The following is a 21,932-nucleotide window of genomic DNA, read 5'->3' on the forward strand; positions in this document are numbered from 1 at the left end:
AAACATTCCCCTACGTATTTAGCAATATCGGCTTTCATACCTAGCCACCAAAAATGTTTCTTCAGATCCTTGTACATCTTCCCCGTTCCAGGATGTATTGAGTATCTAGTTTTATGAGCTTCTCTAAGTACCATTTCTCTCATATCTCCAAATTTTAGTACCCAAATTCTTTCAGCCCTATACCGGGTTCCGTCTTCTCGAATATTAAGATGCTTCTCCGATCCTTTGGGTATTTCATCCTTTAAATTTCCCTCTTTTAAAACTCCTTGTTGCGCCTCCTTTATTTGAGTAGTAAGGTTAGTGTGAATCATTATATTCATAGATTTTACTCGAATGGGTTCTCTGTCCTTCCTGCTCAAGGCGTCGGCTACCACATTTACCTTCCCCGGGTGGTAACGAATCTCAAAGTCGTAATCATTCAACAATTCAATCCACCTATGCTGACTCATATTCAGTTGTTTCTGATTAAATATGTGTTGAAGACTTTTGTGGTAGGTATATATAATACTTTTGACCCCATATAAGTAGTGCCTCCAAGTCTTTAATGCAAAAACAACCGCGCCTAATTCCAAATCATGCGTCGTATAATTTTGCTCGTGAATCTTCAATTGTCTAGATGCATAAGCAATCACCTTCGTCCGTTGCATTAATATACAACCGAGACCTTGCTTTGATGCGTCACAATAAATCACAAAATCATCATTCCCTTCAAGCAATGACAATATAGGTGCCGTAGTTAGATTTTTCTTCAATAATTGAAACGCCTTCTCTTGTTCATCCTTCCATTCAAATTTCTTCCCTTTATGTGTTAATGCAGTCAAGGGTTTTGCTATTTTGAAGAAATCTTGGATGAATCTTCTGTAGTAACCAGCCAATCCTAAAAATTGACGTATATGCTTCGGAGTTTTTGGGGTTTCCCACTTTTCAACGGTTTCGATCTTTGCCGGGTCCACCTGGATACCTTCTTTGTTCACTATGTGACCGAGGAATTGAACTTCTTCTAACCAAAATGCACACTTTGAAAACTTAGCGTACAAATTTTCTTTCCTCAATACTTCTAGCACTTTTCTCAAATGTTCTTCGTGCTCTTGATCATTCTTTGAGTAAATAAATATGTCATCGATGAAAACAATGACAAACTTGTCAAGATATGGCCCACACACTCGGTTCATAAGGTCCATGAACACAGCTGGTGCGTTAGTCAATCCAAACGGCATAACCATAAACTCGTAATGACCATAACGCGTCCTAAAAGCAGTTTTTGGAATATCATCCTCCTTTACTCGCATTTGATGATATCCAGAACGTAAATCGATCTTCGAATAAACCGACGAGCCTTGTAGTTGATCAAATAAGTCGTCAATTCTCGACAGTGGATAATGGTTTTTCATGGTAAGTTTGTTCAACTCTCTGTAGTCAATACACAACCTAAATGTACCATCCTTCTTCTTGACAAACAAAACAGGAGCTCCCCATGGTGATGTGCTTGATTGAATGAAACCACGTTCTAATAGTTCTTGCAGTTAGCTTTGCAGTTCTTTCATCTCGCTGGGTGCGAGTCTATAAGGAGCACGAGCTATTGGTGCAGCTCCTGGTACAAGATCTATTTGAAATTCAACAGATCGATGTGGAGGTAGTCCCGGTAATTCTTTCGGAAATACATCAGGAAATTCTTTTGCGACGGGAACATCATTGATGCTCTTTTCTTCAGTTTGTACTTTCTCGACGTGTGCTAGAACAGCATAGCAACCTTTTCTTATTAGTTTTTGTGCCTTGAAATTACTAATAAGATGTAGCTTTATGTTGCCCTTTTCTCCGTACACCATTAAGGGTTCTCCTTCTTCTCGTACAATGCGAATTGCATTTTTATAACATACGATCTCTGCTTTCACCTTCTTCAGCCAGTCCATGCCAACTATTACATCAAAACTCCCTAACTCTACTGGTATCAAATCAATCTTAAATATTTCGCTACCCAGTTTAATTTCTCGATTCCGGCATATATTATCTGCTGAAATTAATTTACCGTTTGCTAATTCGAGTAAAAATTTACTATTCAACGGCGTCAATGGACAACTTAATTTAGCACAAAAATCTCTACTCATATAGCTTCTATCCGCACCCGAATCAAATAAAACGTAAGCAGATTTATTGTCAATAAGAAACGTACCCGTAACAAGCTCCGGGTCTTCCTGTGCCTCTGCCGCATTAATATTGAAAACTCTTCCGCGGCCTTGTCCATTCGTGTTCTCCTGGTTCGGGCAATTTCTAATAATGTGGCCCGGTTTTCCACATTTATAACAAACTACATTGGCATAACTTGCTCCGACACTACTTGCTCCGCCATTACTCGTTCCGACACCATTTGTTCCTTTCGTTCTGTTAACCCCTGGTCCGTAGACCTCACACTTCGCCGTGCTATGACCATTTCTTTTACACTTGTTGCAAAATTTGGTGCAGAACCCCGAGTGATACTTTTCACACCTTTGGCATAGCTGCTTCTGATTGTTGTTGTTGTTGTTGTTGCGGTTGTTATTGTTGTTGGGATGATTGTTGTAGTTGCTACTGCTGTTGTTGTTGTTGTTGTTGTTGTTGGGCCATTTATTGTAGTTGCGATTGATGTTGCGATTGTTGGGATAATTGTTGCGATTATTATTGTAATTTCTGTTGTTGTTGTATTGGTGATTCTTATCACCGTTTTCCTCCCACTTTCTTTTGACTTGCTTCACATTGGCCTCTTCAGCCGTCTGTTCTTTAATTCTTTCCTCAATCTGGTTCACTAGTTTGTGAGCCATTCTACATGCCTGTTGTATGGAGGCGGGCTCGTGTGAACTTATATCTTCTTGGATTCTTTCCGGTAATCCTTTCACAAACGCGTCGATCTTCTCTTCCTCATCTTCGAACGCTCCCTGACACAATAGGCACAATTCTGTGAATCGTCTTTCGTACGTGGTAATATCAAATCCTTGGGTTCGTAACCCTCTAAGTTCTGTCTTGAGCTTATTGACCTCGGTTCTGGGATGGTACTTCTCATTCATCAAGTGCTTGAATGCTGACAACGGTAGTGCGTACGCATCATCTTGTCCCACTTGCTCTAGATAGGTATTCCACCATGTTAATGCAGAACCTGTGAAGGTATGCGTAGCGTACTTCACTTTGTCCTCTTCAGTACACTTACTTATGGCAAACACCGATTCGACCTTCTCGGTCCACCGTTTCAATCCGATCGGTCCTTCGGTTCCGTCAAATTCTAAAGGTTTGCAGGCAGTGAATTCTTGGTAGGTGCATCCTACACGATTTCCTGTACTACTAGATCCAAGGTTATTGTTGGTATGTAGCGCAGCCTGTACTGCGGCTATGTTTGAAGCTAGAAAAGTACGAAATTCCTCTTCATTCATATTCACGGTGTGTCGAGTAGTCGGTGCCATTTCCTTCAAAATAGTCAAATGGAACAAGTTAATCATATAGAATATTAAGAGTAGTTAATAGTATTTTGTAGCATAATATGAACTCATTTATAAAAGCTTTTTCTTCATATTAGCGTTTTATAAGTTTAAATTCGGGTAGTACCTACCCGTTAAGTTCATACTTAGTAGCTAATATACAATTCAACTACTACAATTCTATATGAAAAACTGATTATAATAATATTTCACGTTCAAACTTTTATACAATATTTTACAAACTTACAATACCGCTTATTTTACATAAAGCATGAAATATAGCACACAATAACTTTGATACAAGATAGTTGTGAAGATAATTTTAGCTAGTACACAAGTCGTTCAGCAAAGGCAATAAAGACACGTAATTCATACGTCCAGAAACAAGTCATGCATTCTAGTTTTACTAGGACTACTTCCCATCATTGGTCTTGTGGAACATAACCGTTATGGCCGTTGATAAGACAGCGTGTTGTAACGTCGTCAAAGGGACGAGGGTTACGTAATGACCAACAGTCTCGTAATAACCTAAAAACCTCATTTCTTACCCCAATTACCAACTCCGTCACTTGTGGGAACGTTTTGTTTAATAGTTGTAGCCCGATGTTCTTTTTCTCACTTTGGTGAGAAGCGAACATTACTAAGCCGTAAGCATAACATGCTTCTTTATGTTTCATGTTAGCCGCTTTTTCTAAATCACGAAGTCCTATATTCGGATATATTGAGTCAAAATAATTTCTTAACCCGTTGCGTAAAATAGCATTTGGGTTCCCCGCAATATATGCGTCAAAGTAAACACATCGTAACTTATGGATTTACCAATGTGATATCCCCCATCTTTCGAACGAAAGCCTTTTATAAACCAAGGAATTCTTGGAATGTTTTTCGAATGTCTTACAAACTGATCTCGCCTTAAATAGTTGTGCCGAGGAATTCTGACCGACTCTAGACAAAATTTCATCAATCATGTCTCCGGGTAAGTCTTCTAAAATATTGGGTTGTCTATCCATTTTGTGTTTTTATACTGTAAAATAGACAAGAGTTAGATTCATAAAAGATACTTATTAATACAAGCTATTTTTACATATATCGTAAAGCATAAGCACACTATATTACATATATTACACCGCACAAATACAACTATCTTATTCCGACTCACTCGTTTCTTCTTTTTCGAACTTGGTTCTTTTTGCTAAGTTTTTAGGGATATATGATGTTCCCCTAATACGAGCCGTCGTTTTCCAGATTGGTCTAGAAAAACCTGGTGGTTTAGAGGTTCCCGGGTTATTGTTACAACTTAAGAAATACGGGAGAATTGGTAATCTTTCCAATATTTTGCTTCCTTGGCGGAAACACCGTTGACCATAATTAACTTTGGTCGGTTGGTTGAGGATTTTCTTCTACTTAACCGTTTTATTATTTCCCCCACTGGTTCTTCTTCCGGTTCCGATTCTTCTTCCTGTTCCGATTCTTCTTCCGGTTCCGACTCTTCTTCCGGTTCCTCTTCGGGAACTTGTGAATCAGTCCATGAATTATTCCAATTTACATTTGACTCTTCATTATTATTAGGTGAGTCAATGAGACTTGTTCTAGAGGTAGACATCTATCACATAATATCAAACACGTTAAGAGATTAATATATCACATAATATTCACATGTTAAAAATATATAGTTTCCAACAAAATTTGTTAAGCAATCATTTTTCAAGTAAACACGGTCGAAGTCCAGACTCACTAATGCATCCTAACAAACTCGATAAGACACACTAATGCAAAATTCTGGTTCTCTAAGACCAACGCTCGGATACCAACTGAAATGTCCCGTTCTTATTGATTAAAAACGTTCCATATTAATTGATTTCGTTGCGAGGTTTTGACCTCTATATGAGACATTTTTCAAAGACTGCATTCATTTTTAAAACAAACCATAACCTTTATTTCATAAATAAAGGTTTAAAAAGCTTTACGTAGATTATCAAATAATGATAATCTAAAATATCCTGTTTACACACGGCCATTACATAATGGTTTACAATACAAATATGTTACATCGAAATCAGTTTCTTGAATGCAGTTTTTACACAATATCATACAAACATGGACTCCAAATCTTGTCCTTATTTTAGTATGCAACAGCGGAAGCTCTTAGTATTCACCTGAGAATAAACATGCTTTAAACGTCAACAAAAATGTTGGTGAGTTATAGGTTTAACCTATATATATCAAATCGTAACAATAGACCACAAGATTTCATATTTCAATACACATCCCATACATAGAGATAAAAATCATTCATATGGTGAACACCTGGTAACCGACATTAACAAGATGCATATATAAGAATATCCCCATCATTCCGGGACACCCTTCGGATATGATATAAATTTCGAAGTACTAAAGCATCCGGTACTTTGGATGGGGTTTGTTAGGCCCAATAGATCTATCTTTAGGATTCGCGTCAATTAGGGTGTCTGTTCCCTAATTCTTAGATTACCAGACTTAATAAAAAGGGGCATATTCGATTTCGATAATTCAACCATAGAATGTAGTTTCACGTACTTGTGTCTTTTTTGTAAATCATTTATAAAACCTGCATGTATTCTCATCCCAAAAATATTAGATTTTAAAAGTGGGACTATAACTCACTTTCACAGATTTTTACTTCGTCGGGAAGTAAGACTTGGCCACTGGTTGATTCACGAACCTATAATAATATATATATGTATATCAAAGTATGTTCAAAATATATTTACAACACTTTTAATATATTTTGATGTTTTAAGTTTATTAAGTCAGCTGTCCTCGTTAGTAACCTACAACTAGTTGTCCACAGTTAGATGTACAGAAATAAATCGATAAATATTATCTTGAATCAATCCACGACCCAGTGTATACGTATCTCAGTATTGATCATAACTCAAACTATATATATTTTGGAATCAACCTCAACCCTGTATAGCTAACTCCAACATTCACATATAGAGTGTCTATGGTTGTTCCGAAATATATATAGATGTGTCGACATGATAGGTCGAAACATTGTATACGTGTCTATGGTATCTCAAGATTACATAGTATACAATACAAGTTGATTAAGTTATGGTTGGAATAGATTTGTTACCAATTTTCACGTAGCTAAAATGAGAAAAATTATCCAATCTTGTTTTACCCATAACTTCTTCATTTTAAATCCGTTTTGAGTGAATCAAATTTCTATGGTTTCATATTGAACTCTATTTTATGAATCTAAACATAAAAATTATAGGTTTATAGTCAGAAAAATAAGTTACAAGTCGTTTTTGTAAAGGTAGTCATTTCAGTCGAAAGAACGACGTCTAGATGACCATTTTAGAAAACATACTTCCACTTTGAGTTTAACCATAATTTTTGGATATAGTTTCATGTTCATAATAAAAATCATTTTCTCAGAATAACAACTTTTAAATCAAAGTTTATCATAGTTTTTAATTAACTAACCCAAAACAGCCCGCGGTGTTACTACGACGGCGTAAATCCGGTTTTACGGTGTTTTTCGTGTTTTCAGGTTTTAAATCATTAAGTTAGCATATAATATAGATATAGAACATGTGTTTAGTTGATTTTAAAAGTCAAGTTAGAAGGATTAACTTTTATTTGCGAACAAGTTTAGAATTAACTAAACTATGTTCTAGTGATTACAAGTTTAAACCTTCGAATAAGATAGCTTTATATGTATGAATCGAATGATGTTATGAACATCATTACTACCTCAAGTTCCTTGGATAAACCTACTGGAAATGAGAAAAATAGATCTAGTTTCAAAGGATCCTTGGATGGCTTGAAAGTTCTTGAAGCAGAATCATGACACGAAAACAATTTCAAGTAAGATTTCCACTCGAAATAAGATTGTTATAGTTATAGAAATTGAATTAAAGTTTGAATATGATTATTACCTTGTATTAGAAAGATAACCTACTGTAAGTAACAAAGGTTTCTTGATCTTGGATGATTACTTGGAATGAATTTAGAAAACTTGGAAGTAAACTTGCAATCTTGGAAGTATTCTTGATTTTATGAAACTAGAACTTTTGGAATTTATGAAGAACACTTAGAACTTAAAGATAGAACTTGAGAGAGATCAATTAGATGAATAAAATTGAAGAATGAAAGTGTTTGTAGGTGTTTTTGGTCGTTGGTGTATGGATTAGATATAAAGGATATGTAATTTTGTTTTCATGTAAATAAGTCATGAATGATTACTCATATTTTTATAATTTTATGAGATATTTCATGCTAGTTGCCAAATGATGGTTCCCACATGTGTTAGGTGACTCACATGGGCTGCTAAGAGCTGATTATTGGAGTGTATATACCAATAGTACATACATCTAAAAGCTGTGTATTGTACGAGTACGAATACGGGTGCATACGAGTAGAATTGTTGATGAAACTGAACGAGGATGTAATTGTAAGCATTTTTGTTAAGTAGAAGTATTTTGATAAGTGTCTTGAAGTCTTTCAAAAGTGTATGAATACATATTAAAACACTACATGTATATACATTTTAACTGAGTCGTTAAGTCATCGTTAGTCGTTACATGTAAATGTTGTTTTGAAACCTTTAGGTTAACGATCTTGTTGAATGTTGTTAACCCATTGTTTATTATAAAAAATGAGATGTTAAATTGTTATATTATCATGATATTATGATATATAATATATATTAGTATGATGTATATACAGTTAAATGTCGTTACAACGATAATCGTTACATATATGTCTCGTTTCGAAATCATTAAGTTAGTAGTCTTATTTTTACATATGTATTTCATTGTTAATACACTTAATAATATATTTACTTATCATTTAACATAATTAACCAAGTGTATCAATATCTTAATATGATTCATATGTACCTAGTAAGACGTTGTTATAACGATAATCGTTATATATATCGTTTTCGAGTTTCTTAAATTAATAGTCTCATTTTTATGTATATAACTCATTGTTAAAATACCTAATGAGATACATACTTATAATAAAATCATGTTAACTATATATATAACCATATATATGTCATCGTATAGTTTTTACAAGTTTTAACGTTCGTGAATCACCGGTCAACTTGGGTGGTCAATTGTCTATATGAAACCTATTTCAATTAATCAAGTCTTAACAAGTTTGATTGCTTAATATGTTGGAAACACTTAATCATGTAAATAACAATTTCATTTAATATATATATAAACATGGAAAAGTTCGGGTCACTACACCAGGTCTACTGGTCTGTTACAGAAACATCAGATCAGTAGCTTTTGGACAGAAACAGTAAGTTTAAAAGGGTTCCGGTGGTCTTGGTGCTTGATGTTCATCATGGTTCTCATCCTTGATGCATATAGCTTCAAGTGTACAACTCATTGATGTATCTACATCATCTTAACCAAGTCTTGACCATCATAACCCTAGTGCAAGTCTAAGACATGAAGCACAACTCACTTAAGAGTTGCATGTAGTTTGATGAACCAAAGTTACATCAAAGTCTTAGGTTTGACACTTACATGAACTATAAGACTAATAATAAGTTACAAACTTGAAAATGAACTTATGAAATCAAGATCTTAAAATGTAGAACATAGTTCTTAGTTAGATCTTGAAGATCCAAGACTCAAAAGTCTAGATCAAGCATAAGTATACAAAGTTATATTTAAAGAAAATTTATTTATGTGTTCTTGAACTTTCAAAGTTAACTTTTAGTTCAAGATTAATGAGATCAAGGTTAACTAGTAACACTTGACCAATAATAACCAACAAACATCAAATTAAAGTGCAAGTAACTAAATAAACAAGTAAATTATTCATGGTTATTCATACTTTAAAGATTCAAACCAAAGTTTGATCTTTAGAAAGTAAACTTTAAAGTTTACTTCATGAACTTCAAGTATGCTTTCACAACACATGAACTTGCAATATTTTAAGAAAGTATATGTAGAACCATAACTAGTAAGTTATGTTCTTGAGTGTTCTTGATAAATACAAGATATAATGAAGAATAAAACTAGTAAGTTAGATTCTTGAAACCAAGTAAGTAAATAACTAACTACAAGTATGTAAGTAACAATCAAAGACAAGTAAACAACAACAAGATTGATGAAGATGAGATGAATGGATTCGGTTTTAGCAAGAAGAAAAAGAGAGAAAGGCTTGAAAGAATACTCACACTTGAGAGCAAAAGATGAGAGGAAAAATGAGAGGATTCTTGCAAGTAAGTGTGTGTGTGTTTGAATGAGAAGATTGCAAGAGAGCAAGTAAATAAAAAAAAGATTTTTGAACCCTCTTGGGCACCCCATAGCCCACGGTCAGCAGTCCAAGGGAGGGGGAGGGCTTTGTCCACAAAACACTTGCATGGTAAAGCTTAAAAGTGTGGTTACAAGGGGTGTTTGCATGGGGAGGAGAAGTAACAAGATTCCTAAGTCATTAAACTAGCTAGTTCATGTTCAAATGATACTTACAAGTAGTAGTAATGGACTAGTTGGTCCAATAAGGTGTAGGGTGGGCTTATAAGCCCAATTCCATGAGTCCATTAACATAAAACAAGTCCAAGTTCCATTAATTAACAAATTAATCCATTTAAAGCCCAAGTAACTAACTAATAGTCTTAGTTAATTAAAATGATTAATAAATTTAATCATGAATGTAAATTATATCTAAAAATATTATTCGTGTAAGTCCCGGGTGTCACAAAGACGTTTCGGGCACTTAAAAGTCAAGTTCGGGCAATCATGGCAACATGTAAATGTAATAGCATACATTCGTTTAAACACGCGTATTAATAATAATAATTATTAATAAATAAACGTTGGAAAATCCAGGGTCGTTACATAGCTCATTGTGAATTGCGGTTATTGGTATATGCATAATATTTTGCTTAGTTGTAGAATTGCTAGCCCGTGTATGGTATTGTGTAAGTGATGCAAGTAAGTAGGTTATATATGTATATGTATAATTATTGCATTCACTAAGCGTTAGCTTACCTTCTCATTGTTTCCCTTTTTAGGCTCTGGCGCGGACAAAGGAAAAGGTATTCCCTTTTTAGGTTCGGCCAAGATTTGGGTAGTTTAACCCCAAACACCATGCTCTAGTGTCATTTGGAAATTAAACTAGTATGGTCGAAACTTGTATTTTCGAACGAAACGCGTATATCGGGCCGATGTGGGCCCGATGATGTAAAACTTGTTTTGATGATGAAAACCTCTTAGTTTATTATATTGTGTTATGTTGTGAAAAGGTTTTCGTTTAAAAGTGTCGGGAAGCGGGATTTCCGCTCTTGTAAGTTGGACCCGGGGACAGCAGCTGGAAGGCAAATTGGACGCCGTCCAGATCTGCTGGACGCCATCCCACCCTTCATTGCTGGACGCCGTTCAGAAATCTGGACGCCGTCCAGTTGTGCTGCACCAGAATTTTTTTTTTGGTACACGTTTTGGTGATTTGAAGTCGGGATGTTTCAAAATTAATGTTCAATCTCATAAATACATATTAATAGAGGATACATCGTAACTAGAAAAAAGATCGGCCCACGCGATGCGACGGGGTCTTTTGGGTTGCGCATATTTAACTTGACGTCAGGTAAAAGTGTATTCTAAGACATTTTGGTACTTATACGTGTTCATTCGTGCTTGTAAACTCGATAAAATCTCAATTGTAAAAAACATCCGTCCCAAATCCGTCCCTAATTACCGGCGGTTTAGGGACGGATTATGGACGAATTTATGGACGTAGCTAATCTGTCGGTAATCTGTCGCAAAACTTATATTTAGGGACAGCTTACCGACGGACGAGTTGCCGTAGTTAATCCGTCACTAAACCGTCGCAAATGTTTTTTTTATGAGTTCGTTGGAAAGTCGTCGGAAATTCGTCAGTAATTAGGGACGGAATTATAGGCCGTCGCAAATCCGAAGCTAATTCAAGATTTTCTAGTAGTGACAATCTAAGATATCTGTGCTTTCTACATAACTGTTTTATATCGGCTTTAGTAATACTGGAAGGTATGGTGCTCACGTCACGATTGTCTCTCTGAGAAGATGTGCTGCTGGATTCGGCCATGGTAGTACGAAAAATAAAATTCAAGCAGAGGAGATGAATAATTACTGACCTTGCACTTAAACAGATCGTTAAAATGAATAATTGCAGATATCTTCACAGCAAGTAATCAGTTTTCGAAAAAGGAAAAAGGTTAAGAGAACGGACTATTTATAGTCAAACAAATTGATAATAAATGGATGAGATTGAGACACGTGTATGGGTCAGATCAATAGAGCAAGCAATTTAAATTTTGAAAATAAATCAAAAAGATTTTGGGGGCAAATTCATAATTGGTAATGTGACGTCAACACAGAGAAACAGACGGCTACAGCAGTTTTGTGTTTTCGAGGAAAAAAACATCTTTTATTCTTTAGTTTAATGACTTTATTTTTTACAAAAACAAGGACATTAAACTGGGGGGACTTAATGGTGTATCCTAGGGGATACACGCATAAATGCACCATTTTTATACAGAAAAATGGATCAAGCAATAAAAAACATAACGAAATTTGGCAACTTTCAGTGTTTGCCGTCCAGCGTTCAGCAGACCGCCCAGCATCAAGCATAAGCCCTGCAGGCAGCTTCTATGAATAAGCCCTTTAACTCAGCGCGTGAACGGCACGCAGCCACGTCAGCACACGCCACCGACATTCCGGATACTTCACCTAACAAAACCATTCAGTGATTGACACGTGTATCCCGTGAATTTCGGACATTCTGTGCTTATAAATAGACCTCCTGGGTCATCACATTTCACATCATTCTGATCTGAACTTCAGTCATAGAGAAGTACACTTTCTCTCTACACAGTTCTTTCTCACTCTAAACATACACTAGCTGCTTAGCAGCAATACGCTATATGGATCAATTTCAGATTGATTGAGGCCACCCCACGGATCATCCATCCGTGTTCCGGGTCTGCATAGATAATTTCTCGAGGGCAAACATCAATCAACATTATACACCATACGCTGAGCAGCTATTGTCTTGTAGTGGTACTTTACAGCCGCTATACGGAAAATCGTACCAACAAGACCTTTTCTACTTGCAGACTCCTTTATCATTCTTATAATAATAACCCAAAGTTAAAGGCATGTATGTATCTTCATCCAAATCTCCATAGAGAGATGCACTATTGATTTCAAGTTGAAATAATCCAAGCTATTCTGAACATTTACGTTAATCATACATCAGACAGTCACCATTTTCACTACATGTTAAAAAGTTTCATCAAAATCATTACCTTCTCTTTGATTGTAGCCTTTGACAACTATATAAATGTGTTAATTTTATTAATAAAATGTAAAAAATAAAAAAAAAACTCGTGAACCCTATACAAAACTGACATTTTGGGTTATTGAGTGTCAGAAACTGAGGTAGATTACACTTTTAGGTCAAAAAGTGCATAAACTGCAAACTGCCTGTAATATCACATGCATCGTAGGTCTTATGAATGTGACTGTAATTCTCTAATTAAGAAACAAAAGACCCTGCTAAAAAAAATTAACTATATATGACAACCAAATGTCTCATTGTCTTTTTGGGTTTTAATTTTGTGGTCAGAAATTATCGTTTTACAAATGTGCCATGTGTTAATGGGCCATATTTTATTTGTAAAATTGGCAAAACGCTCGTATTGAAAAGTGTACGAATCAATGAGAGGACTTCATTTTTCATGCATTTTAGTACTGTATATAGCATGGGTGGAGCAACCCAATCGAGTGTTCGGGCACAAGATTTTTTTGGGCCAAAGTTTTTTGTATATACAGATTTGAGAAATATAAAAACCACGGAAGTGAAGCAGCGAATACGAAGCACGACCCAAAAACAACAATCTTAGAAGAAAAAATTAAAGTAACTAACATTCTAGCAAGGTCCAAAGGACTTTTTTTCAAATAGATTATATTATTCATTTAAAAGTTTTTTTTTCACCTCGTTCTAGGTATTTAAATTTTCGGGACATGGTATATACTATATAATTTTGAAGATGACTAACGATAATTTTTTTTAATTCTTACAAGTGATAATTATTACACTAATTTTCCGAGTGTTTATGAAGCCTTTTGTCTCTGTGAAATTTCGCTCTGTACCTGTTGATAACATTTGATCTTCCTTTGATAATTCAAAGTTCGAACACCCAAAAAACGAAAACTTAAACTAGTCATATTCTCAAAACCAAATACCCAATTATACAAAGTTTTCCATTAGATATCAAAAATATATACATACATATAAAATCGTGCAACATACTTATATCATATACAACTACACATGAACATTAAGAAGAGAATTAAGTAGATATAATAATGCTATGGTAGCTAGCAAGGTGCAAAACGATCCATGAGCCAAAACACAGTCTCTTCTGATAACTCATTTTCCGTCGCTGATGAATTTAGCAAGAGCGACGAAATGGGTTGTTTTTCCACCTTCAATGATAATTGTGCATTATCAGCTTCTTCATTTTGCGACTTTAGGATGATATCAGGCAACTGTTGTTGTGCCTGATGTTTCTTCTTTAGCCGAATCTTGTCGGTAAGTTTTGTTATTTCTCCCATCCACAAATTCACCACCGTAGACATTTTTGTGTAAAAATACAGAAAATACTTCAATGTTTTTTTACGTTCTGGTAAATAAAATAAAGTTGTGACTTGATGAATAGAAAAATGAAGTGTATTTATAAGGATATTTTATGATTGGAGGAAGAAGATATTTAATTGGTGAAAATGAGAAAGAGGATATTCTTTTGAATGTTTGATTGGCCAGCCACCTCAGCATGCCAACTTTTAGTTTGACATACACTTTTTAAGTTTCTCTGGAGAAAATACAGATATGATCAAAAGTAGATATGAATGAACTAGATGTGATCTGTCATTTTGATCAATATCTGTCCTTTTTAATGAAAAATCGGTTAAGTCAAAGTTGTTATCCATAAAAATACGATTTCTAGCTATAGAATCGGGTTAGTTAAATCAAAGATGTCACTTTTGTAGGTGAAACATTTTTAACGAAAAAAATTGGAAGCTTTAAACGAAACAATGTTATAAGAAAATAACATACTCCAAACAAGTAACATTTGCGGATTTTTTTTTTCTAAAATAGTAATTTTATTAAAGAATCTTGCAAAAATAGAAATTATACAAAATTCGTTACAAAAATGGTAAAACCGAAGTTTGAAACTTCGGTTTTGCCATATCCGAAGTTTCAAACTTCGGTTTTGGCCTGCGTGTCAGTGGAAACCCTAAACCGAAGTTTGGAACTTCGGTTTTGCAGAAAAACAGTAAAACCGAAGTTTCAAACTTCGGTTTTGCAGTCTGTTTCAACAATCTCACTGATGGACTGAAACCTGCAACCTAGTCTCAATTATGGACTGAAACCTGCTACCCTATCATGTCAAAATCTGATTTATTATCTTTTTTCATTAATTTATATCACCATTATCATGAACTCAAACACAAACATCACCAAGAACACAATTCAAACATTTTAAAGTCAGTTTCAAACACCAACAACACAATTCAAACAAATCTTAATCAGTTTCATACATCAACAATTACAAAAATGTCTATAATTCGTCCATTCATGGTTCATTTTCTTTGGGGAGGCCAAATTTCATTCCAAAATGGTTGGCTTACTGGTGATAACACAACGATTAGAAGGAGTTTTGTGTTGAACACCAAGGTTAACTGTATGCAGTTTAACCAAATGGCGTATAATTATGTAGGTGTGAGACAAAGATCACACACGTTAAAAATGTTCTTGTGGGTTCTTTTCAATGGAAATGAATGGAAAAGTGAACTTACTGATGATAATACTTTGGAAACAATATATTTTTATTCCCAGAATGATCCAAATTACGAGGCTCAAATTGAAATTCAGTTTGAAGAACTTTTTCCAACCACCCAAAGTTCAGGTTTTATGGATCTTATTCAAACTTTGGAAGGTGGTCCATCAACATCTCACAACCATTCAACAGTTGTTGAAGATGAACAAGAACGAAGAGATGAAGAACAAAATGTAGTAGACTCGGATGATGGTATGTCTACTGCAACCGACGGTAGAGTTTCTGATTATAGCGTTGAAGAGAATGTTTCTGGTGATGAAGGTAGAGACGAGGAAGTGGAAGCACATATGGAGACTGCCCCAGTTTCACGTTTCAGGTTTGTTAATCAAGGTGAGGCTAGTAATAGTTTTCTATTCGATGATGACCAAGAAGCTTCGTGGGTTTTTTATGATAAGGAGATCGGTATTATTTCTAAAGAAATGGTGTTCCAGAACAAAGCCGAACTTATATATGCTGTTCGGAAATGGATATACACCATAATAGAGAAATAGTTGTTACACAAAGCAAGCCGGGTTACTGGCAAGCACATCGTAGAACAACTAGCTCAAGTTACAAGAGTCCACAAGAAAGATACCATTGTTGCTGGAGTGTATGCGGTTCGTCTCACAATCGATCGAAGGTATGGAAAATTACAAAATGGAAAGCTGAACACACGTGTTATGGACACGTATCGGAAAACAACAATCGTTGTTTAACCTCCAGCTTAATTGCTAGTAAAATTGAGCATCAAATATGTTTAAACGTTGCTTATCCTGTTAAAAACATCCAAGCCCAAATAAAAAATACATGGCATGTGGATGTCCGTTACACTAAAGCATGGAATGCTAGGCGTATTGCAATCGAACGATTGTTTGGAACTTGGGAAAGTAATTTTATTCAACTACCAAATTATTTGAATGAATTAGTTTCTACCAATCCAGACACAATTGTTGTGTTTGAAAATGGACCTGAAATTGAAGAAGGTTTCGACACATTTAAATTTGTGTTTTGGGCATTCGGTCGAGCCATTAAAGCATTTAAATTGTGTTTTCCGATCATTTGCATCGATGGCACCCATTTAAAAGGTAGTTATAGGGGTAAGTTGTTAACAGCGGTTGGCAAAAATGCTAACAATCAAATTATACATGTTGCCTTTGCACTAGTTGATGAAGAAAGTAACGAAGGTTGGGTTTGGTTTTTGCAAATGCTCCAAGAAAATGTTATTGAAAACGAAAAGTTGTGTGTCATCTCTGATCGACATCCAGGTATCTTGCATGCAATGGGTGCTCAAACGTATGGTTGGGAACATAGATACTGTTTGCGCCACATTCATAGCAATTTGTTGAGCAAATATACTAAAGTAAAATCGCTCAAACACTTGTGTTGGACAGTCGGTTCAACAACGAATCAAATATTGTACAAGAATTTCCTCAAAGCTATCAAACAAGCTAGTATTGAGGCTTGGCAATATTTGCATGATGCTGATTTAGGCAAGTTGTGACGCCCCGTATTAAACCATCGTGTACGGTTCATCAACAACATGATCATTACAAGGCCAAACACTATATGCTGTTTGAAAACCAGTTTTGCATTCATAAAAAGATAGCGTTTACAAAAGATAACGTGCTTCCTATGAATAGAAGCGTTAACATAAGTATGTGATCTAAAGGTCGTTACAAAGCCATTGTTTGAAAATAACATAAGTTACGAATGCAAAATAAAAGTTCCATGATTGAGACATCTCTAAGTAACGCAGCGGAAATCTAACACAGGAGGTCCATAACAGCAAGTCTATAACACCAAGATAGCAAGTCTAACAGCGGAAGCAACAACATCTAAGCACCTGAGAAATACACGCTTAAAAAGTCAACACGAATGTTGGTGAGCTATAGTTTGTTTGTAATCAGTAGAGTAATGTAGACCACGAGATTTCAGTGCTTCAAATAACATTTCAAAACAGTATGATAAAGTATATGCTTAACCGTGGGCACCCAGTAACTAGACTTAACGTATGTATATCACCCCCTAAAAGTGCACTTGGCGAGTGCGTTTGTCCTCGAAGTATTAAACACCCATTGTCTGCTAGCGCGACTAGCCCGAGTGGGGTTGTCAAACCCTATGGATCCATATCTAAGATTCGCGTTCACGGTTAGGAAACCAATGATTAAACGTTACCGAGCTAAGGGGAATCTTTGTGCCGTTTTGTAACCCACACATATATAAAGTTTAAGTACTCGTGTCTAGTATGTAAAACGTAAAAAGCGCATGTATTCTCAGTCCCAAAAATATTAAAAGTTGTAAAGGGATGCTATAACTCACAGTGAATAGGCAGTAAAAGTTGATATGAAACGTATGCAAGTAGTAAGTCGGTCCGAAAGGTCGTCAACCTAAGTCAAAGGTCACTAAGTCAGTATGTTGTCCCCAAAAGTTTAAAAGTGCATAATTTAAGTTTAAGTGTCATCATCATCATCATCATCATCATCATCATCATCATCATCATCATCATCATCATCATTCATCAAAGCTAAAGTAAGTTTAACAAGAATAGAGATCGAAATAATAGGATGACTTTGGACAGCTGTTATGACCTCTATACAAATCGAAAAGAGGCGTAGTCAGTGGCCAAGGCTCCGTATGTGAGTCCTCTAACCACTGACCAATTTTCATAACCTAAATCATCTTCGTTTGAGTGTGGCGACGGTTTAAGTGCGAGTAGGTCAGAAATTTCAGCACGACGTTACAAAGGCGTAGTGATTTTCGGAAGGCTATAAATCCTAAACCGTATATCGGATTTAGGTGAGTCTTAAACGAAAAGTCATCTAATCGAAACGAACTATCCGAAAATCAATTTTCCGGAAGCCCAAAGAGTCTGATCAGACCCCGAAAAACAGTAAACAAGTGCTCCGGTGGGATTCTTGGTGCTTGATGCTCATCACGGTTCTCATCCTTGATGCGTGTAAGCTTCAAGTTTACAACTCTTTGATGTTTTAGCATCACTTTGACCAAGTTTCAAACATCAACACACAACTAAGAGCAAAAGCTATCATTATAAAAGTTTTGAACATCAAGGTTGTCTCTTTACTGCATAAACCCAATAAAGCTTCAACCTTTATCCTTTTTACACAAGTTTATGCTTCTTCATCATATGAGATGATGAAGACTTAATCTTTATCATCACAACAATCACAAAAAGGTTCCAAGTAAGTGAGATCTACAATAATAACTTAGTTCTCAAGTATTAAGAAAACCCTAAACTAGAAAGCTTGGATCTTTACAAGATTAATGAGACCATAAGCTAGAAAGCTAAGATCTAATGAAAGTAATGAGACCATAAACTAAAAAGCTAAGATCTTTAACAAAATATTGAAACCCTAAGCTAGAAAGCTTGAATATTTCATGTTCTTGAAGGATTCAAACCCAAGTTTGAATCTACAAGACATAACAAGATCAAAAAGCTAAAAAGCTAGATCCTTGCATGATGATGATGATGTCGACATTTAGAAGAGAAGAAGAAGAAGAAGAAAATTTAAAACTTACACTTTTTAGAGTGAGAAAGACTAGAGAGAATTAGAGAGTAAGTGTGTGTAATTTGTGAATGAGATCAAGTGTAAAATGGGTGAGGTTTGAGTGGTATTTATAGGGAAAAAGGGGTGCTTGGCCGTGGGTTTAGGGGGGACAAGGGTGAGACAACTTTTACTTTTTGGTTAATAGTTGTCTAAAGTTAGTGCTTATGTTGGGATCCCATGCAAAAATTGTGATAATGATTAAAAAAAATGCTAGTATGTTGGCTCTTATAAATGGGCATTTGTCCTACATATATTTGGGTCATTAACCATTAATAATTGGACTAATTAAATAGTCCACTAACTAGAGTAGGGTGGGCTAAAGTCCAACAAGGTAGAAAGTCCAACAAGACTAACTAGTGTGTTCTAGTAAATTACCAAGCGTAATTAAGCATCCAAAAACACAAGTAATTGTTATTATAATATAACAATTAGTATTACGTAGTCATAGTATTCCATTTATGACCAAAGTTAAACGTGTACCAAGTACATAGCTCGTTTCAAACGTCAAGTGACACTAACGGTCATAAAAGCATTCGGGGATCAAATTAAGTAACCTACGTACTTAATGGCACGTTGTATGGTATTAATGAAAGTAGTTAATCATTAAATAAGATCTCAGAGCATAAACCAGCTCAGTACACACATATGCGCAGTTTCGTGAAAGCACAAAGCACAAAAGCAAGTCGAAAAAGCCGGGTCGTTACACAAGTGGACTGTGTATAGGGACAGACTGAGGAGTCGTTGGGGTAACACAACGACAAATATTGCTGAGTCCCTCAACAATGTGTTTCGTCATGACCGAATGATGCTGATCAAAGCGTGTATTGAATATACATTTGATTACACCAGACAACACTTCTACGATCAAAGTCGAGATGCAAGGCAATGTAATTTACCACTGTCCAAGAACATGTTTAACATCTTTAACGAACGAGCAAAAAGAGCTCAAAGATACAAAACAACATGTTATAACGAACAATATGGTGTGTTCAAGGTTCAGTCAACTTATCAAAGAAGTGGTGAAGGTGGCACCGATTACACAGTGGAGTTTAAAGAGAAAAGGTGTTCATGTGGAATTTGACAACACCAAAGATTACCTTGCTCACATGCCATTTCCGTGTGTAGCCATCTAAATGAGGATATAAATAAATGCATCAGTAAAAAGTACACAACTCCTACATGGAGAGAACAATATAGCCATCATTTTAATCCACTAAGAGACACGAGCTACTGGGCACATATACAATGGAACATTATGGCCGATCCATCAAGATTGATTAAGCACAGGGGGAGGAAGCAATCAAAACGTATTAAGAACCAGATGGATGACCGTGAAAAACAAAAACCAAAGTGTGGTATATGCAGGGCTGAAGGTCACAACAGGAATACCTGTCCAACTACTAGAATGTCATAGGTTTTCAGTAGTAATTTGTTGTACTTTGTTTGTTGTAATCGCTAATTATGTTTATGAATAAAAAAGTGTTGTTGAAATAATGAAATTGCACGTTACTAATCATATTCAAGTACTAATATATTACAAGTAACTTTAATTTATAAAAGGTCTAGGTGCATAATAGTATTCACCATGACTATCATACATCGTATCGAACTCAAGTGCGTCTTCAAAAACACCAAATAAAACATACAATTCTATCTTTTCTGAATGTATACACGCTTTCCCTACTAATGTATACCATTCTTCATCATAGCACATTGCTTCGGGTTCAGCAACTCCTGGTTTGTAGTAGTATATGTCCATTGAACGTGAATTCTTTGCTAGCTTTTCTCGAAGAAACTCATTCAACTTCTCCATATTAAAGCCCCGAACATCTACGTTATCAAATGTCATTTTAGGCCCTTTAGAGAGTTCCATTTTGCCATCATTCCATTCAAAATCACAACCATAATACACGTCAATTGATACGTATTTTGAATCCATTTTTGTTATGTGTTTATGAAACAATCAAAATTTACTTTTATAATCATAAATCTATAAATAATCCGAAGTTTTAAAGTTCGATTTCAGACCTTTCAGAAAAAGCATGCAAAACCGATGTTTGAAACTTCGGTTTTTCAGGTACTAGACTGTTACCTATTACCTTTTACTGTTATCTTTTACTGTTCGGCAGCATTTACTGAAACCGAATTTTGAAATGCCGGTTTTCAATTATAAACTACTTTATATAAACCGACATCTATTAGAAGAAACGGATGTACCACTCTCTTCTCCAAACCTAAATTTTAAATTTGTAAACATGTCACCAACTCTTGTTCAGATTAAGGTGTATTGGAATGGCCAGTTTTCACCACAATTCAAGTTTTACTATGGGTACAAATATAAGTACTTTCAAAATATGGATGTTAGTCAATGGACAATTTCAAAGATGTTTGAGTGGCTGAAAGAAAACACTACGGTAGAACACTCGGGCGTGATGTTTTGGAATGAAGGTAAAGGAAAATTCGAGCATCTTTGCGAGGAAGATGAATGGAATTTAATAAAAAACGAAGCAATTGTGAAAAATCAACCTCTTCCATTGCATCTAATTTAATTATGTGTTAAATTTCTATGTGTTGTATGTGTTGTTTTTGTTTTTAATTATGTATTTTTTATTTTCAAAAACATGTAACCGTGATTTTGATATTAATAAAAGTGTTGTTCAAAAAATTTGTATTTTGCATCTTACTACTATTAATATTATATATTGTTTGTAATGTTATTATTGATTTTAAGGTAATAGTAGTGAAAAAACTATCAAATGTAAGTTATTTAAGTAAATTAAAGGTTTAAAAATACAGAAAACCCTAAACCGAAGTTTGAAACTTCGGATTTGATCAAAACCGAAGTTCCAAACTTCGGTTTTGGTTTTCTACTGACACCTCACCTAAAACCGAAGTTCCAAACTTCGGTTTTGCCAAATCCAAAGTTTGGAACTTCGGTTTTACCATTTTCGTAACGAATTTTGTAAAATTTCTATTTTTGCAAGAGAGTTTAATAAAATTACTATTTTTAAAAAAAAATCAACATTTGCGTATCATTTTAAAATA

This window comes from Rutidosis leptorrhynchoides, chromosome 3 (assembly GCF_046630445.1).
Source record: "Rutidosis leptorrhynchoides isolate AG116_Rl617_1_P2 chromosome 3, CSIRO_AGI_Rlap_v1, whole genome shotgun sequence".
Lineage (NCBI taxonomy): Eukaryota > Viridiplantae > Streptophyta > Magnoliopsida > Asterales > Asteraceae > Rutidosis > Rutidosis leptorrhynchoides.